General features: G+C 41.8%; 1 pseudogene; it reads right to left on the bottom strand.

Annotated features, from left to right (window-relative positions):
* Positions 1–246: 246 nt before the first annotated feature.
* Positions 247–364, bottom strand: LOC126098242 (5S ribosomal RNA; annotated as a pseudogene).
* Positions 365–15066: the final 14702 nt, after the last annotated feature.

The raw sequence follows: 15066 nt of genomic DNA, 5'->3' as shown, positions 1-15066 counted from the left end.
GTGATTTTCTTTCCTTTGTGCGATACGTCTCTCTAAACTCCGTCCGAACAGGCCTGGGAACGCCCAACGGTACCAACCGGCCGCCGTGTCATCCTGAGTCCACAGGCGTCACTGGATGCGGATATGTAGGGGCATGTTGTCAGCACACCTCTCTCCCGGCTGTATGTCAGTTTCCGAGACCGGAGCCGCTTCTTCTCAATCAAGTAGCTCCTCAGTTTGGCTCACAAGGGCTGAGTGCACCCCGCTAGCCAAAAGCGCTCGGCAGACCGGATGGTCACCCATCCAAGCGCTAGCCTAGCCCGACAGCGCTTAACTTCGGTGATCTGACGGGAACCGGTGTTATCACTGCGGCAAAGCCGTTGGCTTGCGTGCTATATCACTGCGTTTAAATAAAAGAATCAAACGTCAACGCGATTAACTTCTTTTTGTTTTGGATACATCTTCATTTCTCTGTAATGACATCACTGAATTTCTCTCTATGGACATAATTCTGAACAAATATTACCTCTGATTTCTGGAGCTAGCCTCAGGTTTCAGGTAGTGAAGAACTTTTCCTTTCGTGAACACATCCCTCGATTGTTAATTTTGCTCACCAAAGATGCAAAGAAACAGTGCAAAATATCGCAAGTAGAACTGTTGAGACTGATACAGAATTCCGTGGCATTATTTGAGACGAAGCTAGGCTGTCACAACATAACTCATAGAACGGGTACGACAAAATTAAAAATTGAATAATAACTGAGACTCACATGAACAAACAAATAACATACTTCAGCAAAAGTGACAAATTGGACAATGTCGCGCACTGGACCAAAAATCTTGTGACAACGAAATCTGTCATATTATATCTGAAAATGTGATGGAAGCATAATGCAAATGGAACCTTCACAACAGGGCATCTTTCTGCACAATGGTTACGGAAGTGATCTTCTAGTGCAAAGTTTTTATCTTTTTAATATCCACTGAGTGAGTAATGTATTGATGGTTACATGAACTATTCAAGAGCCGCATTTAGTTCCTTGACACTATTGTGACATCAATGAGAGAACATTTGTACTTTGGAAAACAATACTTTTAGAATGATACAATTTTTGGTTTGAAATATACATATCCGTGTAATCTAGAAACCTTTAGTGGTGAGTGCTCTTTGTTATCTAGACAAAAACCTTGGATTTCACTTGCCGGACGTCTTAGGCGTCTGCTATACTGATTGCAATAGTCGTAGAACCGAGTCTCTCACTCATAGATGCAAATACGAGTGGAAGGTTTCGAGACAGAGGGAAACAGTGCTTATCATCATACAACGCAATAAAACCAAGAAAACAAATCAGTAAATCGAAACATTTTAGATCATTTTTTAAACCTTGAAGCGCTCGTACAAAATCCGTAAACAGATCTTGAATATTAATCACATGTATTTTGTCCATGTATGTACTCCGAATAGAGTAGGTAGTAAGGAAATAATAAATTAAAACGTCGTGCCTCATGCTGAAGTTTTACTGCATGAATGTAGTAAGCGATGAAATTTTTTTCCTCCCATCATTTTGGGAGGGTGTCAGCGGGGGAAAGTTTCTTAAAGGCCTGAAATTATTGTGAAGGACTGATTTAAAGTTTGTCGGAAGATGAATATAGTCTGGGGAATTTGCACGCTGTGAGTTTCGCGGCCTCAAGACGCAAACACAGTTTCGAACTATAATATTTGTCTTACTGTGTTAAACGTTTATCATCAGATTATTCTTCTTAATGAGTGGATTATGACAGCATTTAAAATTTTTAAATTCGTTCAGTCATTATATGAAGTGATTAGATGGGTAGATCACATAACTAATGAGGAGGTATTGAATAGGATTGGGGAGAAGAGAAGTTTGTGGCACAACTTGACTAGAAGAAGGGATCGGTTGGTAGGACATGTTCTGCGGCATCAAGGGATCACCAATTTAGTATTGGAGGGCAGCGTGGAGGGTAAAAATCGTAGAGGGAGACCAAGAGATGAATACCCTAAGCAGATTCAAAAGGGTGTAGGTTGCAGTAGGTACTGGGAGATGAAGAAGCTTGCACAGGATAGAGTAGAATGTAGAGCTGCATCAAACCAGTCTCAGGACTGAAGACCACAACAACAACAAAATCAATTTTTTGTTGTTCGTGCAAGCCGTTAAATGGAGGATCTGGTACTGAGATTGTGCCCTTGTTTAGTTGTTTAGCAGTACAGATTTGTGCTGATATACAGTGGTAAGTCAACTGGAAAGCTGGTCGGACATTGGCATCCTGACCATGCCGAGCAAGTTATTAACTTTACTCAGTATACACATAAACAAATAGACGTCCACACACACCATGCTTTCATATTTTTTACTTGGGTTACATAGTCCCAGAATTTGTAAATAGTTCCCATCCTCCAATAATGACCAAGATTTTCAGGAAGTTTCCCTTGATTTGTAAGGCTAACGCTGTAACTGAAAACCGCCTCCCAAACATTCTCAATTCGGACTCCCTCTTACCTTCTTCCACTCGTCTCCTATTTGAATGAAATGTCCCAGACTCTGCTGTGAATCGTTACACCGACAGGTCGCTGCATCCAGGAAAAAAATGGGATCCAGAAAGACGGTGGTGACAGCACGTAGGTACGCTACACATTTTGAACTAATCATAGACTTTACTACGTTAGACACACATTGAGGCTTTTGTATGGGCCATTATTGTTCCGGAAATAGAATCACAGTAGGTCCAGTCATCAAGTTCTCACCAAGATTTTTGAACATTTCTGTTGGTTGTAAAGCAAATGTCGGAATAGGAATTCTTTGCCAGATCCTCCCACCAATGAAATCAATTCTGCCCCACTGCCGGCTTCTCTGGTGTTAACTTGCTAAGAACTAAACTCTAAAATGGATCGGAACCCGTAAAAAAAAGGGAGCCTACACTCACTGCAGAAATTGGGCAAGTCACACACACACACACACACACATCAACTGTTACTCAGACCTGTACGTGACCTATTTTTTCTGGGACGTATTGGCCCAGAAACAAAAAACAGTTTAAAATTTTTGTGGTCTTGACCTAGTGAGATGGGAAGATTGTTTCGTAAGAAAACAACTTAAGACACCTGCTACTGAAGATATAGTCTCAAATTACAACGAGAATGGGTTAGCTCATATGGGACGTTTGAAAAGAGATAGACTACTGTTTCGACCATTCAATTTAGACCTTAAGGGCTGTGTTGAAAATCAATGCTACTATTAAACCTTACCTTACAACGTAACTCTGAACTGATGATGATGGCGAAGAGTCTGGAAAAATACCTCTACACTCGGAGGCTTAATGAACTGTACTGCTTGAAAGGTAATGTCTTTATAAGTACTTATATCCCAATTAGCACTCGTTAACAGAGGAAAAGTTATGAATAAAATATATTGAGATGCACGTCTTCCACGCAGACGGGCTCTGCTTTGGTATTTAAACTGCAATGTATGGGTACATAGTTTGTTGCAGAGCAGCAGTAATGACTGAGATGGAAACATCTCTGACACTGTATAAAAGTGCCCACCTGATCTTCTGTTAAGTCTCTACTGCGAATTCATCACGCACTTCTGATAGCATTGTTTGACAATTACCGGACATATAACTTTCACGTTACTTAATACACTGTCAGCGCTATAAATACCAATGACAAAGAATATCGTTGGCTCTTATCCGATCCTGTCATTATTTTAATTGAGGCAATTATTAAGACAGTTACGCAAACGTACTGGACACCTGTAGTTGGAGCAAGTCATAGGTATTTTATCTCTGCACTGAGTAAGTCTGACGCTGTCGGTGACATTCTATTGATTGTGCAGCTCATATGCTGATTCTACATATGCTTTTCCCCCTGTAGCTAATTGGTGGCTGTAGGGATCCAACTGCGGAAGAAATGTAGGCTCACTGCTAAATAACGTCGGTTTACCAACTAATCGCGCTTGTGGAGGTGTGCCAACCTTACAAATCATAATTTCACAACGTAGTTACAGTCCACGGACGAATTTCTTATGATCTAAAACTAAGCCCTGTCTTACGTTCCTACACCAACATCCTTTTAAAGCAAAACATTTTCAACTCTTCTCCATTTTCTCTGTTGGATAACGATTTCACTCCTTACATCGTGACATTACTAACGAAATCTTTACATTTTGATTACTGATTTAAAGTCCTCTTGTTAGCGGACACAACAATTGAAAAGAGAACCAAAATACACCTGTCAAGAATCATAAATAACTGTTTAAATAATATTTAGTGACATTTAGTTACCGTTTGGCGTGAGCGTACTTGAGCAAGAATACTAGCTTATTTACTTATGAACAATCCTTTATTTGTAATTATTGTGAATGATCTGAGTGTCAACAAACACTTACAACATTTCTTTTATTTAAATATTGTTTCAGTATATTAGTTTAGTCAGGAAAGTGGTCAAGATGAGTTAAATCATGTCTGTAGCACATAAGAACGATGTATTTTTGGTGGGGACGGCCTTGAGCCAATCGAAAAGAAGACAGTAGCGGAGCATTCAAAAATGGTTCAAATGGCTCTGAGCACTATGCGACTTAACTTCTGAGGTCATCAGTCGCCTAGAACTTAGAAATAATTAAACCTAACTAACCTAAGGACATCACACACATCCATGCCCGAGGCAGGATTCGAACCTGCGACCGTAGCGGTCGCTCGGTTCCAGACTGTAGCGCCTAGAACCGCACGGCCACTCCGGCCGGCAGCGGAGCATTGCGGGAGTCAAGTGGAGACTGGGACTTTTCGAGGGAAGAGCCCAAGGGGGCGATAATCTGGACACTTTATGTGAGTACTGGAAGGAGGCAGACCTCTCTATAGTAACGATGGATATTCGATCGTGGAGGTGTTTGATTCTGGACGGTGAACGGCTGCTACCATTCTTTAACTTTTGAAGGGACTAAATCACAAGAGATTTGAATGTTTTCCGGAGTAGGAATCTTTCACTAGAATTTCCGAAATGAGGATAGGCAGTGTATGAGTTATTGTTCTTTGTACCACGTGTGTTAATTCGTAAATCATCGTGCTGAACTCTGAACTGTTTTGAGCAATTGAATCTTTCTGTGTTGTGATTACTAAATGGACTTAGTTTTCGTGTTTCTTTGATGACTACTTTGTTTGGTGATTTTACTACCGTTTTCGGAACGCTCTCAACGTAACTTTACTGAATTTGATTAGGGTGTTTTCTGTCTGTATAGTAAATGAATATCGTAGGACCACTTCCCGTTTATATGAGATGCCCTTTCTGTCGCCTATATCAACAACAGACGTTAGAACAGAACCCCTGTTATTAAATGAATCACTTACCTTTTATTTTCCACTTCTGTGTAATTTATTAGCTGTCAGTTCTAGCCAGTGCATAGACTCTTTGACTACACTGTCACAGTTACAGGTTATAATTTTGCAGCGAATTGGTTGCAGGGCATGAAAGCAGACTTGCACTGTCTATGATTTGATTTTGTTCAACCGTTGTACGCTACTTTTTATCTCCCGGAAACGGCATGAGGTAAACTGATGTATCAACGTGCGGAACTCTTCGGCTGGAGGAGGAGTTCATCGGAGGTTAGTAGCGAGAGGCCCATATAAAAGCATCCTCGGGGCGGTTTGCGCCCTCGCAGAGAGAAGGGAGAAGGGCCGCTGCAATCAGGGGTCATCCGCGGTTGATTGCCGCTGGGGGAGCCAGCGTCCCCTGCAGTCAACTGAGATTGCGCCCCTCGGGGCTCTTCGCTGCTGGCAACACTGTGCCACCACTTGCACCACACGGGGCGGACTGGCTGCCAAACACGCTAGCCTGTTCTTCCATCTTCTTCGCTTCCGAACTTTCATAATAACGAGAATACCAGTCGTGAATCTGAATGAAGACCTAATAAAAATAAGTAAAACTGCAACCAGTCACATTTTTTTATTTCATAGACCGGTTTTCGAATCTTTTCAGGCTGTCTTCAGATGGTGCACAAGAGGTTATATGACTGTTTCAAAGCGTAATGCTGAATGCTAGCACTGTGACAAGCGTATGGAACATGCTTTAATGCATCGCCACGAGTGTTGTTTATATGGCGGTTTGGATACAGAAATGAATTATGTACTTCCTGCGACAGTATGGGTGGCTTTGTTATTAAAATCCATCAGTTTCCATTACGATTGACAGTTTGTAATACATCCCTTACTTTTCACAGGATATGTTTGAGTGTATTTTGACAGTTAAGAAACTTTGCCAGCATGTCATACGTACTGTACGTCTATTGCCTGTCACAAAAAAGATCTTCATAGGAAGTTATAAGGTACAGTGCTCAGAAACAGTATTTGTTTTTACTTGCATGTAATCAGGGGATGTATGATCAAATACTGTAACCAAAACTGGCATTAATATGAATGCCCTACAATAAAATTAAATTATAATAGTTGCAGAGAACTTCAGCTGATTGTATGTACATTAACTTAACATTTAAAAACAACAAGAACAAAAACTTCAAATGAACTACTGATTTATTTCGCTCTTTCATTAACGTGGTCTGTTTATTGCAGCTAAAGGTAATACGCGCATAACTACTGATTTATTTTCATACTAGAGAGCTTGGATTTTTAGACACATAATACAGGATTTCAGGATTTAGTTTGTCGTAAGATATTTACGTTGACATCAGTGTAATTTGAATGTAAAGAGACGGATAGAGAGGGGGGGGGGAGGTGGGCGGGAGGGTTTTGGGTAACTGATTAGCTGTTTTCGAGTAATAAGTCTCCGAATTTCTGAAGGAAAAGTTTGTTTCTCAGTTAAGTCTGGCCACTAAGTAGATAGTTACGTGCCTTGTTTCTGTTGATAAAGATTTCAATTTCTACAAAAAGATGAAGTATCGTGCCTTTATTGGAAAGAGGAAATGTCTGGAGGTTCTGTTCTGTGCTGTTTGTATAATCATTGTCTTGGGAAAGATGCGTGGCAAAGTTGGATTTCTTCAGGCTGTTAAGACGGGGTACACCCATCAGCTTTTTAAATCTTGTTGTAAAGATTCTATCAGTTTGACCAGTTTAGAAACTTGGACATGGACTACAAATGAGTTTGTATGTACGTGACTTTTGATGTTGTTGTATAGTGATTTCGGTACTATGGTTTTATTCTGAATTTTGTTGGTGGTGAAGAAGCTAATTTTTATGTTGTACGTCTTGAAGAGGTTGGCAATTTGGAAGAAGTCTTTCCGAGGAAAGACAGGCTTACAAAGGCGGTCTTCTTTTTTCCGGGTGGTTGGTTTAATTTTATTGTATGAATTATTTTATCTATTATAGCGGAATTATACCCATTGCTGGAGGCAGATGATCTGATAATTTTTTTCTTCGTGTCTTTATCTTACATCCATTGGGATATTAAGCGTACGACTAACAGTGGTCCTGAAGAACATCTTTTTATGTTGGTCTGGATGGAAAGAAGATTTATGAATTGTAAAACCGGTTTATGGAATGAGTAACAATTTCAGAAAAGTGACTGATTGTAGTTTTCTGTATTTGTATCGAATTAACGGTCACGGGTTGTTAAATATCCGCAATGGATAATCTTAAATTGAATGAAGATCAGTCTTCTATGGTGATACGGGCATAAAACCTGAAACTTAAGCTGAATGTGAAAAAAATTCTAAATAATTACCGTATCCCATCATAAATTATGTCTTAATTAATATTCAGGGTGTACATGAGTCGCAAACTTCAGGTATTTTTTCTCGGCATCAGAACATTACAAGACTTTCATACAAAGAAAGGTCTGAATATTCTTCGTTGGTATGAGAGAAATTCCCTTTAGTGACTTCTGGTTGTGTAATTTAGTTTTGTCTGATCGTCATTTGTTCTGTTGTAGAGTTATCAGAACACATACCACAATGTATTCAATGTCAAAAATGATGAACTGGCCTAACTGATTGGAAGATGGATGCAGAACGTTTATTTCAAGCTGAACGTTACCCTGGCAGGCAGTTACCATTGTATAACTTCACTAACGCTTGCGACAGACAGGCTCAGTTGAAAAGAGAGTTAAAGGTGGTAGCAGACCACAAGATGAATGAACGCCTGAGCTTGAAGAAGGGATTCTTCGTACTGTGGATGAAACTCCATCAACTGGCACAAGATGACTTGTGAGAAGCAAAGGTGTTAGTCACATGATGATCTGGAACATTCAGCACGAAAATCTTCTGTAACCGTGTCACCTTTAACGGGTGCCAGGATTAAATGACGCAGACTTTCAGCAGGAACAACGTTTTGTCAGAACATGTTAGGGCAGTGTCTGCTGTGCTCCTGCAGTTCTCAGCATGTACCTTGTTCACTGACGGCATCTTCAGTTATCATAACAATCACGTTTGGGCTTACGGAAACCCTCATGAAGTGCGACCGCGCAGGTGTAAACGGAGGTACAGCCTCAACGTGTAGGGTGCAAGCATTCCTCACCTCATCGGCCTCTACTTCCTACCGCAGCGTTTCACTGGACAAACGTGCGTACTGTTTCTAAGACATGAATTGCTTCGCTTACTCCATTAGGTACCTCTAGACTTAATGCAGTGAATGTTGTTTATGCACACAAGTGCTCCACCTCACTTTACACAAATAATTAGTCAGTATCTCGATAGCCAGAGTCCGAACAGGTGGATTGGTCGAGACGGATCCATTGCACGGCCTGCCCGATCGACAGATTTGAATCCAGCGGTCTTTCTTCGTTTTTAGAAATTTAAAATGCGTGGTGTATTCGACTCGCTTACCCAGTATTGATGTGCTGAGAAGGCGCATCAAAAACGGATTTGAACAAACACGGAACACACCAGAAGTTTTCTATATGGTACTGAAACGTATGGAGGGCAGGCTCAGGGGATGAATGGAGGTAGGAAGTGGTCATTTCGAGTAATTTTTGTGAATGTAAATGTGTTTGGTAAATTTATCTTTTTTGTAGTATGAATAATAAATCCGTTCATATATTCCTAACGAACGGTTTTTGGATCCAGGTTCATGCGCACTTTTTACCATGTGCGGTGTTACAGCCTTCGCTCCGATATATAAAGATTGGAGAAAGCACTCTTTCCAGTTAATCTGCCTGACCGTGCTCGGATTTCTTCCTAACACAGAGTAACACACAGCGAATTCATGAATTAAAATAATTCAGTTTCAATTTGTAGTTAATTAGCAGATTCATTCTCTGAGAGCGACTAAATTGGCGAAGTATTAGTTTCTTTCGTCCTGAAAAAATTGACAATTTTGACCCATACAGGGCAAAATGTTTATTTCTGCAGCTTGCTTCGAATTTTATAACGTCAATCTTAGATTAACCCACGACATGAAATTTAATGTCATTCTGACGTTACAAATTCACATAACTCAGCAGATGAAATCTCTTAAAGTGGTCGCTCACACATTCAATAATTGCTTTATATTAGGCAGAGGAACAACTCTTATATTGGCTTCGTACCATACACAAATCTTATACGACCGACATTGACTGAAGGACGTCAGAATGCCGACAGTTTCACGGTATCATTACAAGTACATTTGGTATGTCGTTTCGTTATTCATCTTCCATTAAAATACAGTTATTGTATAAATTTTGCAACGAGATCCAGAAAGCGGCAACAGTCATCGGCAGTATCTTCTTCTCGCCGCTAGATGTTGCTGCGGTTGCAGTAGAGATCACCACATCATCTCTGGTGACAGCGACGCAGATGGTGCCGGTGCCGTCAGTGTATTTACAACTCTCTCGATCTCGACATGTAATATAAGAAAATAAATACTTCCGTAGAACACAAACAACAAAGTTACAAACAAGCGTTAAAGCCATCAACCTAAAGATAACTAAAAAAAACCCAAAGATACCGACACACCTTAAATTTAATAACCTGACAATCAACAAATATACTATAACGCTTTTTCACTTGTATGCTCTGGACGGTATGCCAGCTGCTAACTTTTCTGTTCTACCACCACATATGTTTTGATGTCAAGAATAGAGCCCTCAAGTTTCTGACACATGTGTCAGAAATTTGAGGGCTATATATATATATATATATATATATATATATATATATATATATATATATATATATATATATGATCTGCAACTGGAATAAAATACAGGGTGTAGAAAACATGTGTCAGAAACTTGAAGGCTCTATTATATATATATATATATATATATATATATATATATATATATATATATATACTCCTGGAAATTGAAATAAGAACACCGTGAATTCATTGTCCCAGGAAGGGGAAACTTTATTGACACATTCCTGGGGTCAGATACATCACATGATCACACTGACAGAACCACAGGCACATAGACACAGGCAACAGAGCATGCACAATGTCGGCACTAGTACAGTGTATATCCACCTTTCGCAGCAATGCAGGCTGCTATTCTCCCATGGAGACGATCGTAGAGATGCTGGATGTAGTCCTGTGGAACGGCTTGCCATGCCATTTCCACCTGGCGCCTCAGTTGGACCAGCGTTCGTGCTGGACGTGCAGACCATGTGAGACGACGCTTCATCCAGTCCCAAACATGCTCAATGGGGGACAGATCCGGAGATCTTGCTGGCCAGGGTAGTTGACTTACACCTTCTAGAGCACGTTGGGTGGCACGGGATACATGCGGACGTGCATTGTCCTGTTGGAACAGCAAGTTCCCTTGCCGGTCTAGGAATGGTAGAACGATGGGTTCGATGACGGTTTGGATGTACCGTGCACTATTCAGTGTCCCCTCGACGATCACCAGTGGTGTACCGCCAGTGTAGGAGATCGCTCCCCACACCATGATGCCGGGTGTTGGCCCTGTGTGCCTCGGTCGTATGCAGTCCTGATTGTGGCGCTCACCTGCACGGCGCCAAACACGCATACGACCATCATTGGCACCAAGGCAGAAGCGACTCTCATCGCTGAAGACGACACGTCTCCATTCGTCCCTCCATTCACGCCTGTCGCGACACCACTGGAGGCGGGCTGCACGATGTTGGGGCGTGAGCGGAAGACGGCCTAACGGTGTGCGGGACCGTAGCCCAGCTTCATGGAGACGGTTGCGAATGGTCCTCGCCGATACCCCAGGAGCAACAGTGTCCCTAATTTGCTGGGAAGTGGCGGTGCGGTCCCCTACGGCACTGCGTAGGATCCTACGGTCTTGGCGTGCATCCGTGCGTCGCTGCGGTCCGGTCCCAGGTCGACGGGCACGTGCACCTTCCGCCGACCACTGGCGACAACATCAATGTACTGTGGAGACCTCACGCCCCACGTGTTGAGCAATTCGGCGGTACGTCCACCCGGCCTCCCGCATGCCCACTATACGCCCTCGCTCAAAGTCCGTCAACTGCACATACGGTTCACGTCCACGCTGTCGCGGTATGCTACCAGTGTTAAAGACTGCCATGGAGCTCCGTATGCCACGGCAAACTGGCTGACACTGACGGCGGCGGTGCACAAATGCTGCGCAGCTAGCGCCATTCGACGGCCAACACCGTGGTTCCTGGTGTGTCCGCTGTGCCGTGCGTGTGATCATTGCTTGTACAGCCCTCTCGCAGTGTCCGGAGCAAGTATGGTGGGTCTGACACACCGGTGTCAATGTGTTCTTTTTTCCATTTCCAGGAATATATATATATATATATATATATATATATATATATATATATATATATGCCCGATTTATTAATATTTTTGTGACCCGTAAGTATAGTAAACATGTGTAAATATCTCCCAAAAAAATTGTCTGCGACTTTGTCGCAAGTCCTAGTTCTGAATTTCGCCAGCAGTTGCCTTCCATTCCTATGTAAAGTATTACAATGTTGCCAAAGTTGTTATTGTGGTTGTTGTTGCTGTTGTGTTGTCATCTATCCGAAAACTGGTTTGCTGTTGCTCTCCGTGTTAGTGTATTCTCTGCGATCCTCTTCATCTCTGCATAACTACGGCGACCTGCATCCAAGTCAAGGTTTCTCTCTACAACATTTACCGCTGCACTTCTTTCCATTACCATATTGACGAATCCTTGATCCCTTGTCCTAAATTATTCGATCTACCCATCTAATCTTCAGCTCAGCTACGCAAACACTTCTCCTCTCTTCATTACTTGTGTTTTATCACGTTCCTCTTTCTCCGCCTCTTCCAGCACTTTTTTCAGTCCACTGCTGCTTCTAGTTTAAATCTACCTGCCTATTGGTTGCTTTATTGTTATACTTCTCGCAAACTGGTTTTTTAGTAATATTTATGCCACAGTAATTTCTAAAGGTTGGATTATATGTTAGTGTTTATTTTATAGCTTAGTTGTATTAATGGATTAATTGCTAATAAATAGAAATTCTGGTTAGACATGGGACTGAATGTATTGACTCTAATCTCGACAGATTAAAAAATTAATAAATAAATAAAATAGAGTAAATAAACGATTTATTCTTCGACGCTCTGTTCCACTGTTTGTAATTCCCGTTTTCTTTGTTTCCGTCAATCTGTTTTTCATAGTCGTTTGCTGTCTCCGACAGAATTACAGAAACATGAACAGACCTAGAAGTTTATGTATCTTCTTCCTTCCTAAGTTCTGCTTTGTTTCCTTTACTGCTTGATCAGTGCACAGACTGAAGAATGTCGGGGACAGGCTACAGACCTTTTATACTCCATTTGTAAATACTGTTTCATGTCGTTCGACTCTTAGAAGGGCAGTGTTGTTTCTTTAGAAGTTGTTGATAACTTTTCACTGTTTTTATGTCGTTTCTTCTACCTCTTGAATTTTAAAGAGTGTATTTCAGTCAACAGTTCCGTAAATGGGGGTTGCAACCAATTGTTGCTAAGACACAAATCTCAACATTTCACATAAATAAAAAGTTTTTCAACAAAGAGCACACCTCTACTGTGAAGGAACATTAGACGCAACGAAAACCCGAAATATCTAGGGGTCACTCTAAATAGACAGCTAAGTTGCGAATACCTATTAAGAAAACCTGCCAAACTTAAAACTCGAAATAATCTCCAGAAACTCTGTGGCACATCATGGGGTTCTTCTGCAACGGCACTCCCTACTATAGCTCTGGTTTTTGGTTCCCCAACTTGGATAAATAATACTCACACTAGACTTGTTGACATACAGCTCAACCACACCACGCATCTAATAACTGGTACGATTCAACCCATATCTAATTTATGGCTTCCCAGAGGCCAACTTAGCCAAATACCGCGTCCATCTGTGCAACGGAAAAGTGCACTTGTACTGGACTACAAAAGGGCTACAGGAAAATCCTTACCTCCCTATCCAAAAAAAAAAAAAAAAATGGCTCTGAGCACTAAGGGACTTAACAGCTGTGGTCATCAGTCCCCTAGAACTTAGAACTACTTAAACCTTACTAACCTAAGGACATCACACACATCCATGCCCGAGGCAGGACTCGAACCTGCGACCGTAGCAGCCGCGCGGTTCCGGACTGCGCGCCTAGAACCGCGAGACCACCGCGGCCGGCCTCCCTGTCCATGCAGACGTTACAGCTATCAGTAAACGACTGTTTTGCTCTCGTCAGCCACCCTTGAAAACTGCACGGATGTTCGCTGACAATGGTTTCAATACTGTTGACTGATGGAGACACATATCTCACAAATTAATGATACGATGGAACAATTTAGGATGCCATGAATGTCTACCAAGTAATCTGCCATTGATTTGTCACGCAGTATGTTGTCGGTTTCTAACCGAATAAGAACCAACACTGGCAGGTGTTCCAGTTCTCTGTATAAGTGAAAGAAAATAGCTTATTGAAGTTGCGACTGTGGAGACTGCATATTTGATCAAGATATTAGTTCATAATCGGAGATTGTAAATATTAATTTTAGTGATGTAGCTACACGCTAAATAAATAAAGTAAATGCCTTTCTTTAACCTACTTTCTAAGATAAGATGTGGGGTCAGTATTACTTCGCGTATTTCTACGTTTCTTCAGAACCCAAACTGATCTTCACCGAAGTCCTCTCTCACTAGTTTTTCCATTCTTCTATAAAGGTAGTCAGTATTTTACAACTCCGCAGCATTTGAGGGTTATGTGAATGGCGCTAACTGAGTTCAGCGACCCCGGTCTGTTAGGTATAGAGTGTTAACTAATGCAATACGATGCTTAAAATTGACCACTCTTTCACTAAGTTAAAACATCCGTTATGGGCTGTGCGTTCACTCAGCGCGTCTCTCGTGAGTCGTCAGGCGTATTTTCTCTAGTTTTTCTGCAGATATTTGCAGTTTAGTTTTTGCGAATTGTAGCTGGAGACAGCAAAAAAAAAAAAAAAACCACTTCTCATTATGTCTTTCATGTGACGCCCAGCGTCGACGGAATGCATCAGGTTGTTTTCTGTTACATAGAAAATGATTTTCAAATAGCAGTGTTATGTGCCCATTTGACAGAGGGGTCCTAAGTTAGTCTAATAACACGAAGAATAACTAGCACTGGTCCCCGGCGAGTGCTGCTGCCCTGCAGAAGCGCTGCTCAGCCGCTGCTGGAGTACTAGGTTATTGTTGTTGTTTTTTTTGGGGAGGGGGGGAAGAGACCGAACAGCGAGGTCATCGGTCTCATCGGGTTAGGGAAGGACGGGGAAGGAAGTCGGCCGTGACCTTTCAAAGGAACCATCCCGGCATTTGCCTGGAGTGCTTTAGGGAAATCACGGAAAACCTTAATCAGGATGGCCGGACGCGGGATTGAACCGTCGTCCTCCCGAATGCGAGTCCAGTGTGCTAACCACTGCGTCACCTCGCTCGGTACTAGGTTATTCTTCCTGTTTTACTGTCCTTGTTAATACAAATCGATAAAACGAAAATCGCATTAGACTAAGCTGGGACCACTCTGTCGGATGAGAACAAAAAATTCCGATTCTGAAAATAATTTTCTTTGTAACGGGGAAACAACTCGACGCTTTCGGTCGACGCGCGCTGTCGCATGACATACGTAATGAGCAGTATTTGTTTCGAGCAGTATTTGTTTGGCATGACTCCAGCTACACTCTGCAAGAACGAATTTGCAATTACCTGCGGAAACAGCAGAGAAAATGGGACTGACGACC

Source organism: Schistocerca cancellata, chromosome 1 (genome assembly GCF_023864275.1).
Source record: "Schistocerca cancellata isolate TAMUIC-IGC-003103 chromosome 1, iqSchCanc2.1, whole genome shotgun sequence".
Lineage (NCBI taxonomy): Eukaryota > Metazoa > Arthropoda > Insecta > Orthoptera > Acrididae > Schistocerca > Schistocerca cancellata.
The sequence above is the reverse complement of the archived record's forward strand: the minus strand, read 5'-3'. Positions and strand labels throughout refer to the sequence as shown.